Source organism: Callithrix jacchus, chromosome 5 (assembly GCF_049354715.1).
Source record: "Callithrix jacchus isolate 240 chromosome 5, calJac240_pri, whole genome shotgun sequence".
Lineage (NCBI taxonomy): Eukaryota > Metazoa > Chordata > Mammalia > Primates > Cebidae > Callithrix > Callithrix jacchus.
In genome coordinates this window covers 144,861,227-144,881,859 of record NC_133506.1, presented here as the reverse complement: position 1 = coordinate 144,881,859, position 20,633 = coordinate 144,861,227, and the positions used below count along the sequence as shown (strand labels likewise).

The window sequence follows — 20,633 nt, the reverse complement described above, 5'->3', positions numbered from 1 at the left end:
TCATGTTTAAATTTGAAGACTATTTTTGAAAAATCTTTATGACACAAATTTACTCATCACCCTCCAAGAATGTGCTGAACCAGATTTCAGTGCCCATTGGGAGGTTAAAAAAATAGGTATTGTGGGTAGGTCACATTGTCCATGATTCAGATATTAAATCTCATCTCTTTTAAATTTTGCATTACCCAAGTAATACAAGGGAAGACAGTCTCCAGAGCTATGCAAATTCAGTTTAATCCTTCTTAGGTTCATAATCATTTTTTCACCCTTTACTTAAAGCAATTTTTACTTTATTAAGTATGTATATATATTTGAGATATAACATGTTAATGAGCAAGAAAGAAAACGACAGTCTTACGTTCCTCTCAAACATCTATATGCGTAATGATCATCAAAAACAAAAATCATATGGCTCTGCCATGATGAAAACACCAGTCGATAAGCAAAGTGGTAGAACACCGTCAGAATCAATAAAGGTACAAATAGAAAAACGATTTTGACATTTAATACCATGAATTCTTTTAAGCTAATGTACACACCTAGACTTGGTAGGGGTAGCCTAAGCAGTGGCAGATTTTTTGGATGCGGATGAGTGGAACAGATGGTTTCTGTGGTCCCTGTCTGATAGGTAAGTCAAGTTGTGTTCCTGGGTCAGAGCATCACAATATCTTTAAACTTCAAAGAACCTGCATTCTAGTAGAGGAATCTAAATACCATACCTACATGTAGTGAACTGTGTCTCTAACTCTCAGAGACCCCCGTGTGAACACACGCACCAATCGGCCATCATTACAGACTTATTAAAATGAAGAATCCCCTATATCTATAACTTTCCAGTTCTCAAGAGCTGAGACGTTGATATGCGAGCTATGCTCCCATTTCTCCATTCCACAGCCATCGAATAAAGCCTGCACTACTTGGCACTCACTTTTGGTTTGTGTACCATCTTCACAATGCCCAACAGGAAAGAGCCCCTTTTGGAGTAACCGGGACCCCCAGCAGCAGATTTCCACATATAGCATTGTTGAATTTACCTTAGCAAATGTGTGGAATATCATCAAATTGTGACAGCCCCTGCTCTTAACAAGGTCTTGTTTAATAAGGGAGTTATTTCCAGCTTTGTGACTTGGTTTATTGCTTCATACCTGAACGTGCTCCCTTTTTTTTTCTCCTGTGTTTTCCACAATTCAGTAATTTGTCATCTTTAGTTAACCTGGAGCACCTCTTTATGTTTGCTTTAGGTTTACAGTGTGGGATTTAAATTTTGGCTCCAAACTGCCATCTCTCTCTGCCAACATCATTTATAAAAAGTTCTTCTGTCTTATTTGAGAGTGTTATTTGATATTCAAATTGATCCAACTTGCTTGCTAGCTATTTCTCAACTGCCCTCTGGGTTTCTATTCATTTACATCAGCCCAGGTACCACCCTGCCTTAAGGATTGGTGTTTTAAACTGGGATCCAGCGGTTGATGGGTTAAATACTCTGTAGGTGCATTGTTACAGAATATACCATTGGACTTTGGTGCCCATTTATATTCCACACGAATTTCAGAATCACACAAAGGTTTAAATGAAAATTACCTTTCTTACTTTAAGGAAGGAAACTCACACAGGAGGAGGCATCCAAATATAAAATTGGTAAAAGGAACCCACTTGCTTCTCCCACTCTACCGAAATTAGGAAAAAAGAAGTAGGCTTTGTAGAAGTCTTTCACAAATTCTGACATTTAGAAGAGTTAAACTTGTCCAAAATAGAGGGCCTGAAAGTAAAAGATTTTTTGTTCCTTTCTTACTGTGTACTATTACTAATAGAAACAACTGGCTTCAACTTGTTCTAGTTCATTAAAAATAAAAGGGAAAAAATGGCTAATAGCAAATTCAAGAGAGTAGCTTGGCTCTTAGTAATTTAATTCTAAATGTAATAACACGCTTATTAGAAATGGAAGGTCACTCTCCCAAAAATTTCCCTAAAGGCACAGCTGCCAAATTGACTTCTGATCTAGCCTTTACAGTATTACTAATTCAATGACATCATAAAGCTGGCAAGGGAAAGCTTCACACTTGCCCTACAAAGACATAGCAGTGCCTTAGAGAGGTCCTTACATGTTTCTTAGGAAAGGGACCTGAAAAAATAAGTCAGCTTATGTTTTCTTTTCCCCCCATTGTCCTGATAAAGGATTACAAATGCTTTTCTCTTGCTTTTGGGAAAAGCCTACCAAACTGGATTTCCCACTTATTTTTGTCCTACATCTTTGCTCTGCCTTCATGCGTTAGCAGCAAAGCATTCTCTTTCCAATGGTGTAGAGATAGCTTATCTCAGGGCAAGCCCCCAGGATTTGGTCTAAGGTTAATATCGGAGAAAGGGCAGAGCATCCTCCAAGGTTCCCCCAGCTCAGACAGACAACCTTTGAAAGGCGCCTGGCATGCAGCTGGCCTCAAAACCATGACTTGGCAGCAAACTCTAATTAAATGAAACTCGATCACAGAGTGCTTGTTGATCTTAACTTGTCTAAAGTTCCAGACTTGGACAGCAGGTTGAAACCTGCTATGATCATAATCAGCACAATCGATAGCTTTTAGAAAGAACTTTTCTAAATAGTTTTCAAAGGGTCACCTCCTACTATCTGTAACTCGAATCAAACGGCCGTCTGCAAACCTGCCTGGAGTGACTCACTGGCTCTTCCAGACAATGAAGAGCTTGCACATATAAAACCTTCTGAGGCAGACGATTTGTTAGACTGCTTTCACTGAAACAGATCATTCCATTTTTACCATCAACCCTCCTTTCCTCCTATGATAGGTCCAGCTACCTTTAATTTTTCATAAGTGCCAACAAGTAAATAGTGATGTAATATTATCACCAAACCTTACATAGGTAGCAATACCATTCATCCACAGGTCACCAAGAGCAGACTACAGTAGAACAAGGTTGGGTTTATTGGCTCTTTTAATCAGGGAGCCAGCAGTCTATGGAAAACTATGGGGTGGCTCTGAGCAAAAAAGCTTTAGGAGTGACCTGCTGCAGAGCTGGGCTCTTGTTAGATGCTTTTGGGGAAAGTTCACAGAAGTATGGTTTTGCTCTGGATTTGGCAGTGTCTGAAAGCAGAGGCAAATCTCTTGAAAATTTTATCTGGAAGAAGTTAACTCTTTTTTTTTGGAGATGGAGTTTACTCTTGTCACCCGGGCTGGAGTGCAAATTGCACAATCTCAGCTCACTGCAACTTCTACCTCTTGGTTTCAAGTGATTCTTTTGCCTCAGCCTCATGAGTAGCTGGGATTACAGGCATGCACCACCACCCCTGGCTAATTTTTGTATTTTTAGTAGAGACAGGGTTTCACCATGTTGGCCAGGTTGGTCTCAAACTCCTGACCTCAAGTGATCTGCCGTCCTTGGCCTCCCAAAGTGCTGGGATTACAGGCATGAGCCACCATGCCCAGCCAAAGCTAACTCTCTAATAGGTCAAGAAGTAGCAGTCACTTATAGGAAGAAAGGGGAATGTCTGGTCATTTTTGGTGGCCTGGACACAGGTAATTTTTACCTCTATGCTAACACTTTTAAATTCTAAGTTTTCAAGTAATACAAATTAGATAATTTCTGGTGACAGCCAAATAACCATTGGCTGAAGCAGTCCATCAGGAGTTCATCACCTCTAAGTTATTAAGAAGAGTGTGTGCACGTCCCTACCAGTGGCCTTCGTGCCAAGTCACTCAATCTACCCGAATGTTTCTAATAGCTCTTAATGCTTCCCTGAGTTCACTACTCCGATCCGTAAAACTGAAATTACTTAGAAGATGATACTGCCAATTAAATGTAAAAGAACAGAGAACCAAAAATAACGTTACCCCATCAAATTAATAAAACCTAAAAGGCAAAAGACAGGCCTTCCAAATATTTTGCAGAATGGTAATCTGCTACTTCTGGGCCAGGTTTCATTTGTAGCAACTGCTCATTTTAAAGACAAAATATGTACTAAATTACGTGTTAACACACACAGTAGGTATTTCCTGAATGACCAAAGTCAAGCGCTACATAATTATTTTAACAAGGTCATCATTCTTCATTTTACCCGGATTCTAGAGTAAAAGTACCTGTTTAACACCAACATTTGGGCACTACATAGATCATAAATACTTTCTTCCCATTACAAAGACTGCAAACTGGTGTGGTTGCAGTCAGGATCTAATCTAAGATTTATTTGGGCTACGCAGTACAGATGTCTGTCTCTTCCTGAAAAATCAGGAGTTCTGGAACACTGGGCCTGAATTCCTACAGGAAACAACTGCTTGGCAGTGAGTAGTGGCTGAACATGTTCTGCCTCTAGTGACAATCCCCATCTGGTCCATGACAGACATTTATGTTGCTGTCTCACGCCTCCAGGCATCTGAGCATGTAACTCCTGCTTCACGGAGAGGGACACTGGGGCACAGAGTCAGTTTCTGAGACGGGAAGGAAAGATCGCTGATATATGCAATGTGCTCACTAAACCATTCTCAGTCTCCTACACATCTCTAGATGAGGCATAAGAGGGTACAGACAGCTCCTCCTCTCGTTTCACACTTTGGTTCCCTGACCTGAACACCAAACTCACTTCATGTGGCTTTCTGGAGTTATAAAGCCAGTATAATATGTCTGATGTCCAGGATTTTTCCCAATTCCCCTGGACAATATATATCCCAAAGTAAAGAAGAAAAAGTATCTTTTTTTTTTTTTTTTGAGACAGAGTCTCACTCTGTCATCCAGGCTGGAGTGCAGTGGCGTGATCTCAGCTCACTGCAACCTTCATCTCCTGGGTTCAAGCGATTCTCCTGCCTCAGCCTCGAGAGTAGTTGGGATTACAGGCATACACAGTCATACCCAGCTAATTTTTGTAATTTTAGTAGAGATGAGATTTTACCATGTTGCCCAGGCTGGTCTTGAACTCCTGGCCTTAAGTGACCCACCCACCTTGGCCTCCCAAAGTGCTGGGATTACAGGTGTGAGCCACCACATTTAGCCAAAGAAAAGGTTTTTCTTTTTTTTTTGAGACGAAATCTCACTCTGTTACCCAGGCTGGAGTGCAGTGGCACGATCTTGGCTCACTGCAACCTCTGCCTCCCATGCCCAGCCAGAAAATATATCATAATAACACATTACAAATCTCAATGATCTGAATCCACTGGGATGTTTAAGTTTAAAAAAAAAAAATCAAACATTGGCTGGGTGCGGTAGTTCACACCTGTAATCCCAGCACTTTGGGAGCCTGAGGAAGGTGGATCACTTGAGGCCAGAAGTTTGAGACCAGCCTGGTCCAACATGGTAAAACTTTGTCTCGACTAAAAATACAAAAATTAGCTGCGCACAGTGGTGAGCGTCTCTAATCCTCCTCAGGAGGCTGAGGCGGGAGAATCGCTTGAACCTGGGAGGTGGAGGTTGCAGTGAGTCAAGATCATGACACTGCACTCCAGCCTGGGTGAGAGCAAGAATCCATCCCAAAAAAAGTAAAAAATCAAACTTTAGTAGTGTGATTCACTAGGAATCATTTAATTTTACTAATATGAGCATTTGAGCACTGTCAGTTACTGTTCCTTGTCCGTTTACGTGTGTAAACCTACTTGGTCCTCACAGCGTTCCTGAGTACTGATGGTGTCCCCATTTTACAAAAAGAACACAAAAGCACAGAGTTTCATTAGTGGGTCCGAGGTTATCCAGGAGGAGTCAGATTCAACCAGGCACTGAGACTCTGCCTGTGAATCCCTATCCCATTTGTTGAAAGAGTCTTGGAAATAACAAGGGCAGTTCTATTTGGAAAGAAGAGCTTGTTTATCTACATAATTGAAATCTAGTGACATCTCACAAGCTGGCAACGAGACCTGAACTCTAATTCACCCTGCCCATTTGCACATGAATATTTCTAAAACCACACAAGGTACATATCACATTCACTGAAGTTTTATAAATGGTTAAACTACAGAATATACATTGTGAATAATTGTATTGCAAGATCTAATCATGTACTTTGGTTTTTTTTTTTTTTTTAAAGAGATTTAGTTTAGGGCCACAAGCTTGGGAAGCAACCTACCGATGCTTAAGGTCAGTAAGGAATCTGTGGGATCTGTTCCCAATTAGAGGCATCTGATAGCTGTTCGACCATCAACTCCTCTGGAGTGTCTTACCTCTCTACTGTGGTGGGCTACACAGGGGGAGGAGCATCTTGTTTCAGCAAATGCAGAATCTCACTATTTCCAACCATCTCCAGTTCAACTCCCTATTGGTATACAACTGCAACAATAATAATGTTCTAAATGACATGAAGAACGGTACGGTGGCTCACAACTGTAATCCCAGAACTTTGGGAGATCAAGACAGTGGGTCACCTGAGGTCAGGAGTTCGAGACCAGCCTGGCCAACATGGCAAAACCCTGTCTCTACTAAAAATATAAAAATTAGCCAGGCGAGCTAGCAGATGCCTGTAATCCCAGCTACTTGGGAGGCTGAGACAAGGGAATCACTTGAACCCAGGAGGAGGAGGTTGCAGTGAGCCAAGATCGTGCCACTGCACTGCAGCCTGGGCAACAGAGGGAGTCTCTGTCTAGAAAAAAAGAAAAAAAAGAAGAAGTGCACTGAAGAAACAAGGACATCAGACCACCCACCACAGGTGAGTGCCTACTTCCTCGATGTAGAATGTAAAACTCATCTAGCTCTTCCTAACCCTCAGACAACTAACCCCCTCTAAAACAGTTAGGCTTACCCAGTCTTTTTCTACCTGTCCACATCACACTTTGGTACACTGGGCAGTTAACATAACCGTGAATGAGTACCAATTTTGGAGGCTTCTGTTGAAAACTGTTGAGTACCAACTGATATCACAAAGAGAGGACATGCAAGTGGGAAAATTCTCAGGATCACAGCACCATCAAAATAGGTATCACTGAAGGGCATTTCATTGAACTACCTACAGTTTCCCACACAGTGAGACATGGGGGGACTGTCTTCCCAGTGACAATGAAGGCAGGCAAAATAAAGGGAGACGACCTTCTACGTGTATGCCTACAGTCCAAGGGCACAGACTAAGGACAGAAGCCTCCCATTAGCAGGACTGCCCACCCAAGAGGAAACCCTGCACCACCCACTGTCTGGCTATGAAACTCCCACATTTAGTGTTCTGTAAGGCCAAAGGATGGCCTAGTGACTCAGTGCAATGACTTAACATCATAACAACTGTCTTCAAAACTCTGCCAAGGGCAGGGCACAGTGGCTCAGGTCTGTAATCCCAGAACTTTGGGAGGAGGCCAAGACAGAAGTTTAAGACTACCTGGGCAACATGATGAAATCTCATCTCCACAAAAAATACAAGTATTAGTTGGGTATAATGGCACACATCTGTGGCCCCAGCTACTTAGGAGGGTGAGGCAGAAGGATCACCTGAGCCCAGGAGGTCTAGGCTGCACTGAGCCCTGATCATGCCACTGCACTCCAGCCTGGGTAAAAGAGTGAGACCCTGTCTAAAAAACAACAACAAAACAAAACAAAGCAACATCAACAATAAAAACTACACTACAGTCTTTAGAAGCAACTCACTGAAAAGTGTTCTATGAATGAGCCAAAGAGAACTGCTCTCTTTTCAAACATAAAAAGAACTTTGTTGGATTTTGAGGCAAACAACAGTTCCTAAGGGGCATTCTCCTTTGTGTCTTACCTTCACGGTGTACAGGGAAGAAAGCAAACGTCCCCACCTTTTCCTCACCTTTCTTCCCAAGGCCAGGTCCTCCAGAGGTATCCCCTTCACCTGGTTCTCTCTCTCGCCAGCATCCAGTCAGCACCTAAGTGGTGCCAATCACACCTCTTCACTGTGAAACGTAACCCTTACCCTCTATCCTGAGTAACTCCACCTTAGCTCATGCTCTTATCCTCCTCTGCCTGAAAAGTTAGAACAAATTTCATTTGGCTTCCCTACATCTTCTCTCCTATTCCACCACAATCTCCACACTGCCAAAGTTACATTGCTGAAGCAAATATTCATGCATTCATTTAAGAAATTTATTTTATTTTATTTTTTTTTTTAAGAAATTTATTAAATACTCATTGTGTGTGGCCTGCTCTCCTGATTAAGGAGATGACAGCAAAACAAAAATTTGTTTAAATCTTGTTTTTAATTTAACTTTTATTTTAAAGTTCAGAATTACATGTGCAGGTTTGGTATACAGGTAAACTTGAGTCATGGAAGTTTGTTGTACAGATGATTTCATCATCTAGATATTAACTAGTACCCATTAGTTATATTTCTCCTTCCTCCCACCCTCCGCCCTCCAATAGGCCCCAGTGTCTGTTGTTCCCCTCTATGTGTCCATGTGTTTTCATCCTTTAGCTCCCCCTTATAAATGAGAACATGTGGTATTTGGTTTTCTTTTCCTGCGTTAGTTTCTAAAGCTAATGACCTCCAGCTCCATCCATGTCCCTGAAAAGGACATGATCTCTTTCTTTATATGGCTGTATAGTAATCCATGGTGTATATGTAGCACATTTTCTTAATTCAGTCTGGAAAGGACTCCCTATTCAATAAATGGTGCTGGAATAACTGGCTAGCCATATGAAGAAGACTGAAACTGGATCCCTTCCTTACACCATATACAAAAATTAATTCTGATGAATTAAAGACTTACACAACACCAAAAACATTCCTGGACCTGAAGATGTTTACAATCCAGCAGGGAAGAGTGACTGCACTGAAACACAGCAGTGTAACAGAAGGTGTAGATTGTAAGGAAGTACACAGCAGGAGGTCTAGTGAAAAGACTGAAGGAACATCCTAGGGAAGGGACGATTCAGCAGGAATCTAAAGCTTAGGAAATCATTAGGTACAGGTGGGAGTGTGGGGAGTAATGGAGAACCTTCCAAATAAAAGGAAGAATGGCACAGTCAGTGGGAGGACGAGAGACACAACTCAGGAATTGAAAAAACCTCGGCAGAGCCAAAAGGCAGAGTGTGCTTTAAAAACTCTACCAAAAGAAAATTAGTAACTTTCTTAGGCACCAATAATAGCCAGTTAGAAAATCAAGGAAATTATGTATTTTTCACAAACTCAAAGAAAATAATTATGTAACAACACAAGTTTACACACAGAGAAATAATCTTAACAACAAAGCAGTGGAAATGACATAGAAAAGATGCTCAGGTATAACCAACCTTGTTCTGAATAACTTGTTAAAATGGAAAAATATCCTAGATTTTTTGAGTTATGTTTTAAAAAATAAGAATAAAGAAGAGGGAGGTCTAGCATTAATAAACATTAAAACATGTCATAAAGTTTGAATCACTAAGTCTGTGACGCTGGTACAAGACTGCTAATAGAACCAGTGAGCCACAGAACAACCCCCAGCATACCTGGAGTTTAACACACACGGTAAAGGAGGAGTCCCAAATATGGGAAAAGCTTGCTCAATGAATGGCGCTGGAATAATCAGGTAGCTATTTGGAAAACAAATACATTTAAATCAGTGATTTCCAAACCTGATTGTGCATCAAGACCTGTCTGTGATACATATTTTAAATATTCTGAGATCTTACCACCCCATCTCACCAGTACATTTAGGATTCAGTGAGTGTGGAAAAGAACTGGCAAATGTCACTAAAAAGAACTTTAGGTGATTCTATCATACAGCTGGAATTTTCAATCATGGATTTGAAGTTTTAACATTATAGGTTAGAATGAAATTCCAGATCAGAGACAGAATTTGATTAGAGTTAGAAAGACAAATAAAATTAAAGTTGAAAGAAATTTTAAAATCTTTCATTGCTAGATAAAGGATGATTCTGTAAGTATAAAAGTAAGAAAATTACAAACAGAAAATTGACTAAAATCAAAATTAAAGAAAAACAGAGATAATTATTTATAACCAAGATATCAGTTAAATGATGAACACCTTAAATATACAAAGACATACTTTAGAAGACACTGACAAGAAAAATACTAATACCACAATAGATAAGAAAGAAATGACCAGGCATAATTCACATACCTAAAATGTCTGTCAAAGCCAAAAGGTTGTCTTTTGAAAATCTAATAAACTCCCTGATCGCATTTCTGTAATAAATAAAATCTGAAATACATAACTAAATAAAACTGAGAGATGCTACAGTCATAAATAAAAAAGGATGATAGGTGTGAACAACTTTAGGCCAATAAATTTGAAAATTTAATAAATCTGCAAAAAAGCTTACTATAACCGCCTGACTTCTAAGAAATGAGAAAGAATAAATAATCTTATAATAACTACATAAGTGGCTGGATGCGGTGGCTCAAGCCTGTAATCCCAGCATTTTGGGAGGCCGAGGCGGGTGGATCACGAGGTCAACAGATCGAGACCATCCTGGTCAACATGGTGAAACCCCGTCTCTACTAAAAATACAAAAAATTAGCTGGGCATGGTGGCACGTGCCTGTAATCCCAGCTACTCAGGAGGCTGAGGCAGGAGAATTGCTTGAACCCAGGAGGCGGAGGTTGCGGTGAGCCGAGGTCGCGCCATTGCACTCCAGCCTGGGTAACAAGAGCGAAACTCCGCCTCAAAAAAAAAAAAAAAAAAAAAGTAACTACATAAGTTGACTTAGTAGTTCAAATTTTTTCACAAAGAAAATTTCAGGTGAATTCTATCAAGCATTCAAGGAAGAAATAATTTCAGCTTTATGTAAATTAAGTCAAAGGTAATAAAGAGGGAAAACTTCCCAAACTCATTATTATGGATAATGTAACAATGGTATCACAATCCAACAAGGACAATGCAGTAGAATGAACACTGAAGGCAAATTACATTCAAATATGGATATAAAATTTTAAACAAATACTTAAAACAAAATCAAATAATGTATTTTAAAATAATTAAAAGTAATATGTTATGACCAAGTTGGCTATTTCTAGGAAAGCTAGATTGATTTAACATTGGGAAATTATTGAAACAGTAATTATTAAAACAACAAACTGAGAGATCAAAAAAGAAAAATCACAAGATCATCTCAATAAATACAAGAAAAGTAATTGATACAATTCAAACTATGTTCATAATAACTTGATAAACAATACAGGAAATCTACAATAAGCATCATCCTTATATGTTAAACATTAGTAGAATTCAGATTTGAAAAAAAGCAAAAGTACTCTTGGCACTACTTCTATTTGGCCTCAACACCGCTTCTATTTTGCAATGGAGGTCCTAGTCAGCTAGATCTGTCAAGAAAAGGAAATAGACTATAAAAACTGGAAGGATATATCAAAACTGTTATTCAGAAGTGGTATTTGTGCTTACATTTAAAAATGCAAAATAATCTACATGTTAGAATTAATAAAACAGTTTAGTAATGTTCCTAGATTACAAAAATAACGTACAAAGAGAATTCAGAGGACATCAGCAAGATGATGGGACTGGAGGCCTCAGGCTTCACTATCCCCACCACCCCACAAAATGTTCAACTAGCAACTATCCACAGACAAGAACACCTTGGTGAAAATCCCCCAAGCTAGGAAAAAGTCAGAGTCACCTGTGTGGTCCACAGCATGTAATAAAAGCTGTGTGGTCCACAGCAGGGAAAGGGTAAGAGAAACGATCTCACTTTGACAACATTGCCCTACCCCATCCCTCAAGTTGGCCCAGTGCCACACAGAGGGGATTTCCCAAAAACCATGGTTTCTACAGAGGGAAAAGAGAACCCAAAAGCAAATATCCAGCTTCCCTAGCATTCCAAGATGCTTCTCAGGAAGTCCCCTCTGGTCTCACCTCAAAGGGAACACAGGGGAATACAGTGCAAGTAGACCACCTGGGGTCAGGTAGAAACAAGGCAATGAGTGTACAGATCTTGGTGGTAGCTTTGTGTACCTGGCAACAGAGGTATCTGATCAGAGGTACTAGCTAACAGTGCAGTTCACAGGCAAAGCTGAGCTGATCACTCCTAGAAGAGGTGGAAAGTGCTACTGGCTTGAACTCCTAGATCGGCACAATCCAAGACCAGCCTTGGACTCTACTTGAGGGCCCTGCCCATGGAGAGAAATAACCACCACAGGGAACTGTAGCAAAATGGAAAGCTGTTGTGTCCCACTTGGGAGTCTAACAACACCTGGTGTGACCTCAAAGCTTACCCCCAGACCCTACCCAGGCAGGGAGACAACCAAAGCAGCAAACTTCATTGAAGAGCAGGGGCAGTAGAGGGAAAGTTTACACAACACTTAACCTCAACACTGAACTCAATCTAAGGCCCCACATAGGCAGGAAGGAAAACTTCAACCTTGCATTTCTACTGTGCACAGCATCTGATCTTGTCCATCTCAGTGTCTCCACTTAACTTTGGGGCCCCTCCCACAACGCTGTCCAACTGCAGAACTCAAATAGTGGTACCGCTTGAGCAGAGAACACACCCTGGCCTGATCCGAGGCTACTGTAATGCCCATCCAGCAGCTCAGCCTCATTGTGAAGCTCAGTCCAGACAGCGGCACCATGTGAACTCAAGGTAAAGACAGCACCCCAGACATCTAGAGAACCCCAAAATAAGCTCTGCCTGCCCAAGGCTGTTATCAGCTTAGTCCAACCAGAATTGCAGGTTAGACTAAATAATAAAGGTCTGTTCCAAAGAATACCTGTAAAATCTGGAAAAGGTTGTTACCTTAAATACACAAACACCAATGCAAGGACACAAGGATTACATCGACTCAGGAAGAAATAATGACATCTCCAAAAGAAACTGAAAAAGCTCCAAAAACTGACCCTAATAAAAGGGAACTCTATAAATAATGACAAAAAATTTAGAAGAATCCTCTTAAAGAAATTCCATGAACTGCAAGAATAGTCAGAATACAGTCAGCCCACCATTTCCATGGGTTCCACATCCATGGATTCAACTAACACTAGATCAAAACTATTCAGAAAGAAACAATCCAAAAACTCACAAGAATAAAAAATAAAACTGTAAAATACAATATAACAAGTATTTACATAGCATTTACATTGTATTATTACATGTAACCTAGAGATGATTTAAAGTCTCTATGCGAGGATGTGCATAGGTTCTATACAAATACTACACCATTTTATAAAAGAGACTTAAGCATCTGCAGATTTTGGCATTACATGAAAGAGAGGAGGGTCCTGGAACCAATCCAAATGACAAGACTGACAAATGGAAAAAATTTTTTATAAAAGAAAAAAAACATAGAGATGAAGAATCAATAACTGAACTGGAAAATACAATAGAAAGTTTCAACAGCAGGCTCAATTAACCTAAGAAAAGAATCAATGAGCTCAAAGAACTTTGAAATTATCCGATCAGAGAAATAAAAAGAAAAAAGAATAAAGAAAGCCTATGTGAATTACTGGATAGCATCAAGAAACCAAACCTATACATAATAACAAGTCAAAAGGAGAAGAAAGAGAAAAAGGGCCAGAAAGCATATTTAAAGAACTAATGGGCCAGGCATGGTGGCTCACATCTGTAATCCCAGCACTTTGGGAGTCCAAGGCAGGCAGATCACCTGAGCTCAGGAGTTTGAGACCAGCCTGGCCAATATGGTGAAACCCCATCTCTACTAAAAATACAAAAATACAAAAAAATTAGCTGGGCATGGTGGTGGGTGCCTGTAATCCCAGCTACTTGGGAAGCTGAGGCAAGATAACTGCTTGACCCTGGGAGGCAGAGGTTGCAGTGAGGCAAGACCACACCACTGTACTCAAGCCTGGGCAACAAGAGCAAAACTCCATCAAAAGGGAAGAAAAGAAGAGAGGGAGAAAGGAAGGGAGGGAGGGAGGCAGGCAGGGAGGAAGGGAGGGAGAAAATAATGGCTGAAAACTTTTCTTATTGGGGGAAAATGCCAATATCTAAGCATAGGAAGCAGAGACGTGTCTAATCAACTTCAACCCAAAGAGGCATTCACTAACACACATAATAATCAATCTAAATCAAAGATAAAAAAGAAATTCTGAAGCAGCAAAAGATAAGAAATATGTTACATACAAAGGGGTCTCAATATGACTATCAGCAAATTTCTCAGCAGAAACCCAGCAGACTAAGAGTGGGATGATATATTCAAAGTGCTGAAGGGGGATAAAACCTGCCAACCACAAATATTTTACATAGCAAAGCTGTCTTTCCAAAATGAGGCAGACACAGAAACTTCTCCAAACATAAGCTAAGGAAGTTTATTATCATTAAGTTTGCTTTACAATAATTGCTAAAGGGAATATCTTAAGCTGAAACAAAAGGCTGTTAATTAATAACATAATAGTTAATGGTATAAGTAATACAGAGCTACATTCAGAGTATGCAAGACTGTAATGGTGGTGCATAAGGCAACTTTATCCCTTGTACAAGGGTTAAAAGATATTAACTGTTAATAACCATAGGTAAAATAAATTATGAAGCAATACATTTACAAAATGACAAATTCTGACATCAAAGACATAAAATGGGGGAAGGGAAGTGTAATGTTGTTACATGTAATCAAAATAAAGTTTTTATCAGCTTGAAATAGACTGCTAAAAGTATAAGCTGCTCCATGTGAACCTTATAGTAACTACAAAGCAAAAATCTATAGTAGATAAAGAAAAATAGAAAGGATTCAAAGCACATCATTACAGAAAATGATTAAACCACAAACGAAGGCTGAAAGAGTGGAAGAAAGGAACAGAGTATCTATAAAACAACCAGAATGAAACTGATAAAATACTAAGGCTTTGCCTATCTATCAATAATTATCTTGAATGTAAATGGATTAAATTCACTAAATAAAAAGACAGAGTGACTAAATAATTTTTTAAAAGGCTAAACTATATAACACCTAAAAAATGTTCATCACACTTTTAAGGGTACACACAGACTGAAAGTGAAGACATAGAAAAGATATTTCACTCAAATGGAAAGCGAAGGAGAGCAGAGATAGCTATACTTAAATCAGACAAAACAGATTTCATGAGTAAAAAACTAGAAAAGACAAAGAAGGGCATTATATAATAACAATGGGTTTAATTCATCAAGAGGATATAACAATTGTAAATATACATGCACCCAGCATTAGAGCCCCTAAATATATAAAGCAAATATTAAAGAATCTGAAGGGAAAGAGAGATTCCAATACCGTAATAGCAGGAAACTTCAATACTTCATTTTCAACAGTAGGTTATCAAGACAGAAAATTAATAAGGGAACACGGGACTTAAACAATACTTTAAACCTGATGGACTTAACAGACATATATGGAACATTCCATCCAACGACAACAGAGTACACATTCTTCTGAAGCACATATGAAGCATTCACCAAAATAGATCATATGACAAGCCACAAAACAAGTCTTAGAACATTTAATAAAACTGAAATCATACCAAACACCTTTTCTGACTACAATGGTATGAAACTAGAATCTCATAACATGAGAAATTTCAGAAGAAAAATTCACAAATACATACAAATTAAACAACATCCTCCTGAACAGGCAATGGATCAATAAATAAATTAGAGGAAAATTAAAAAATATATTGAAGCAAACAAAAAAGGAAACACAACATACCAAAACTCATGGGATGCAGCAAAAGCAGTTGTAAGAGGAATGTTTACAGCAATAAATGCCTACATTAAGAAAGAAAAATGATCTCAAAGAAACAACTGAATATTATGCTGCAAGGAAATAGAAAAAGAAAAAACTAAGCTCATTGTGAGTAAACGGAAAGAAATAATAAAGATCAGAGCACTATATGGTTTGGCTGTGTCACCACCCAAACCTCAAGTTGAATGGTATCTTCCAGAATTCCCACATGTGTGGGAGGGACCCAGGGGGAGGTAATCAAATCATGCGGGCCAGTCTTTCCTGTGCTATTCTCGTGATAGTAAGTCTCATGAGATCTGATGGGTTTCTCAGGGGTTTCTGCTTTTGCTTCTTCCTCATTTTTTCTTGCTGCAGCCATGTAAGAAGTGCCTTTCACACCCCACCATAATTCTGAGGCCTCCCCAGTCATGTGTAAGTCCAATCAAGCCTCTTATTCTTCCCAGTCTCTGGTATGTCTTTATCAGCAGCATGAAAATGGACTAATAGAGAGCAGAAATAAATAAAATAAAGACTAGAAAAATAGTACAAAAGATCAACAGAACAAGAGTTAGCTTTCTTAAAAGATACACAAAAGTGACAAATCTTTAGCCAGACTAAAAAGAGAGAGAACTCAGAATCAGATTAAAAATAAATAAAATCAGCAATGAAAGAGGCAATATTACAAATGACAACACAGAAATACAAAGGACCATAAGGACCACTATGAACAAATCATATTCCCCAAAATTGGATAAACTAGAATAAACGGATAAATTTCTAGATACATACAACTTAGACTGAATCATGAAAAATAGAAAATCTAAATAGACCAATAACAGATGAGGAGATTGAATCAGAGATAAGAAGTCTTGTATTAAAGAAAATCCCAGGGCTAGATGGCTCTATTGTTTAATTTTACCAAACACTATAATGAAGAATTGAAACCAATTTTTCAGACACTCTTTCAAAAAAATAAAAGAGGAAGGGATACTTCCAAACTCCTTTTATGAGGCCAGTATTACTGATACAAAAACCAAACATGGACATCACAAGAAAAAAAATAAAAAACCATAAGCCAATATCATTGATGAACATAGATGCAAAAATCCTCAATAAAATAGCAAACTGAATTTGCTACCACATCAAAAGAATCATTCACCAAGACGAAGTGGGATTTATCCCTGGGATGGAAGAATGGTTCAATATATGGAAATCAATAAATGCGATACATTAACAGAATGAAGGACCAAAACTATATGATTTCATTAGATGCAGGAAACGCGTCTGACAAAAATTCAACATGTCAATTTTACAAGAGAAAGAAATAAAAGGCATCCAAATTGGAAAGTAAGAAATGAAAAAATCACTGCTGACAACATGATCTTACATAGAGAAAATCCAAAATATTTCACCAAAAAAACTGTCAGAACTAATAAATACAATAAAGTTGCAAAATCCAAAGTCAACAAACAAAATTCAGGAGCATTTCTGCACACTAACAATGAACATTCTGAAAAAGAAATCAAGAGAACAATCCCATTTACAATAGCTACAAATTAAATAAAATACTTAGGAATAAACTGAACTAAGGAGGTGAAAGACACATGTACTGAAAACTAAAAAATGTTAAAAAAATGGGAAAAAGGAGAGGACTCAAGATGGCGCTGTGAGAACAACCCAGGATTGGAGCTCTTCTCGTTGAATCCGCAAACGGTGAGTCAGAGCGGCATTTCCAGACTGATCTTTGTTGCCCACAGAACGGGGAAACTCCCAAGTATAAAAAAGACACAGGACGCCAGGCAGTAGGTCTGCCTGGCAAAGCCAGCAGCCGGGGCTGTGGCGGCCGGCCCTACCCAGCAATCCCCACAGGGCGCGCTTGTCCGGGTGCCCTGTTGAACCGGCAACCTGAGACTTGAGAGGGCTGGACTTGAGACTGAACGAGACTTGGACAGTAGGCCAGCCAAGGGGATTGCAGGGATTGGGATACCCAGTGGGACGAACAAAATCGCGATTTCAAACTATCCCGAGCAGACGGTCCGAGACGCTCTGTGGGGGAGGGGCGTCCACCACTACCGAGGCAACCCGCCCCAACTGAGATACACGCCCACTGCTGACGCAGCCAGCCGTTGCCGAGGCAACCCACCCCAACTGAGATACACGCCCACTGCTGACACAGCCAGCCGTTGCCGAGGCAACCCGCCCCAACTGAGATACACGCCCATTGCTGACGCAGCCAGCCGTTGCTGAGGCAACCCGTCCCTACTGAGATACACGCCCACTGCTGACGCAGCCTGCCGTTGCTGAGGCAACACGCTACAACGAAGAGACTCCGCCGCAGGGCGTGGCGGAGACCACAGCAGAGCCGGCAGGAACAGCGCGAATCACACAACAGCAGGGCGGAGCCTCGACAGCCAAACAGTGGCTAGTCTGCCTTCTAGCTGGGCAGGACACCTGATCGGACATCCAAAAATAAAGCCCAAACCCCTCAACACAGAGCATTTGAGAAAAAAAAAAAAGGGTTTTTTAATGAGCTCTGTTGCAGCAGAATAAAACATAGCAGCCTAACAGCCCTGAATGAACAACAGAGTGCACAGCTCAGCAATTAAACCCCTATAAAGTACAAACTGTCTCCTCAAGCAGCTCCCTGACCCCTCTATATCCAAATACTGACATTAGGCAGGCATCATCCTGGGACAAAGAGAGCAGAAAAAGAAACTGGTAGCATCCCTCGCTGTGCCACAGCTACTAGAGGTGCACCCCAGACAAGCAGGGTCTGGAGCGGACCTCAGCAGTCGTACAGTGAAGGGGCTAGACTGGTAGAAGGAAAACCAAGCAACAGAAATACTTCATCATCAACATTCTGGGTGTCCACTCAGAGACCCAAACGAAAAGTCAGCAACTACGCAGACGACCAGCGGACAAATCCACAAAGATGGGAAGAAACCAGAGCAAAAAGGAGGAAAACACCCGAAACCAGAACACCTCGCCTCCTAGAAAGGACCAAAACTCCTCACCAACAAGGGAGCAAAGCTGGACGGAGAATGACTGTGACGAAATGACGGAATTAGACTTCAGAAGATGGATAATGAGAAACTTTTGTGAGCTAAAAGATCATGTATTAAATCAATGCAAAGAAACTAAGAACCTTGAAAAAAGATTTGAAAAAAGATTTGAGGAAATGATAACAAGAATGGATACCTTAGAGAGGAATATGAATGAATTAAAGGAGCTGAAAAACACAATACGAGAACTTCGCGAAGCAAACACAAGTTTCAATAGCCGAATTGACCAAGCAGAAGAAAGAATATCTGAAGTCGAAGACCAACTCAATGAAATAAAACAAGAAACCAAGATCAGAGAAAAAAGCGCAAAAAGGAATGAACAAAGTCTCCAAGAAATGTGGGACTATGTGAAAAGACCTAACCTACGTTTGATAGGTGTACCAGAAGGGGACGAAGAGAATGAATCCAAGCTGGAAAATACTCTTCAGGACATCATCCAGGAAAATTTCCCCCACCTAGCAAGACAAGCCGACACTCAATTGCAGGAAATACAGAGAACACCACAAAGATATTCCGCAAGAAGAGCAACCCCAAGGCACATAATCGTCAGATTCAACAGGGTTGAAATAAAGGAGAGAATACTAAGGGCAGCCAGAGAGAAAGGTCGGGTTACCCACAAAGGGAAGCCCATCAGACTCACAGCAGATCTCTCGGCAGAAACACTACAAGCCAGAAGAGAGTGGGGGCCAATATTCAACATTCTTAAAGAAAAGAACTTTCAACCCAGAATTTCATATCCAGCCAAACTGAGCTTCAGAAGTGAAGGAAGAATAAAATCCTTTGCGAACAAGCAAGTACTCAGAGATTTTGTCACTACCAGGCCTGCTTTACAAGAGCTCCTAAAAGAGGCACTACACATAGAAAGGATCAACCAGTACCAGCCATTCCAAAATCACACTGAATGCTAAAGAGTTTCAACATAATGAAGAATCTACAACAACTAACAGGCAAAACAGCCACTTAGCATCAAAATGGCAGTATCAAATTCACACATAACAATATTAACCCTAAATGTAAATGGACTAAATGCACCAATCAAAAGACACAGACTGGCAAATTGGATAAAAATCCAAAACCCATCAGTGTGCTGTATCCAGGAAACCCATCTCACATGCAAGGATACACAAAGGCTCAAAATAAAGGGATGGAGGAAGATTTACCAAGCTAATGGAAAGCAAAAAAAAGCAGGAGTTGCAATTCTCATCTCTGATAAAATAGACTTTAAAGCAACAAAGATCAAAAGAGACAAAAAAGGCCATTACATAATGGTAAAAGGATCGATACAACAAGAAGAGCTAACGATCCTAAACATATATGGACCCAACACAGGAGCACCCAGATACATAAGGCAAGTTCTTAATGACTTACAAAAGGACTTAGACTCCCACACAATAATAGTGGGAGACTTTAACACTCCACTGTCAATACTAGACAGATCAACCAGACAGAAAATCAACAAGGATATCCAGGGCTTGAACTCAGACCTGGAGCAAGCAAACCTGATAGATATTTACAGAACTCTCCACCCCAAATCCACAGAATACACATTCTTCTCAGCACCACATCACACCTACTCTAAAATTGACCACATAATTGGAAGTAAAACACTGCTCAACAAATGCAAAACAACTGAAATCATAACAAACAGCCTCTCAGACCATAGTGCAATCAAGTTAGAACTCAGAATTCAGAAACAGACCCAGAACCGCACAGCTTCATGGAAACTGAACAACTAGCTCTTGAATGTTGACTGGGTAAACAACGAAATGAAGGCAGAAATAAAGAAGTTCTTCGAAACCAATGAGAACGAAGACACAACGTGCCAGAACCTCTGGGACACATTTAAAGCAGTCTCTAGAGGAAAGTATATAGCAATAAGTGCCCATATGAGGAGAATGGAGAGATCCAAAATTGACACCCTATCATCAAAATTGAAAGAGCTAGAGGAGCAAGATCAAAAAAACTCAAAATCCAGCAGAAGACAAGAAATTACTAAGATCAGAGCTGAGCTGAAGGAGATTGAGACACGAAAAACC

General features: G+C 40.0%; 1 protein-coding gene across 8 annotated transcripts in view; it reads right to left on the bottom strand.

Annotated features, from left to right (window-relative positions):
* The window catches only part of ATP8A2 (ATPase phospholipid transporting 8A2), a 660,345-nt gene that overhangs the window by 382,560 nt on the left and 257,152 nt on the right, over positions 1-20,633 (bottom strand). The window lies entirely within an intron of this gene.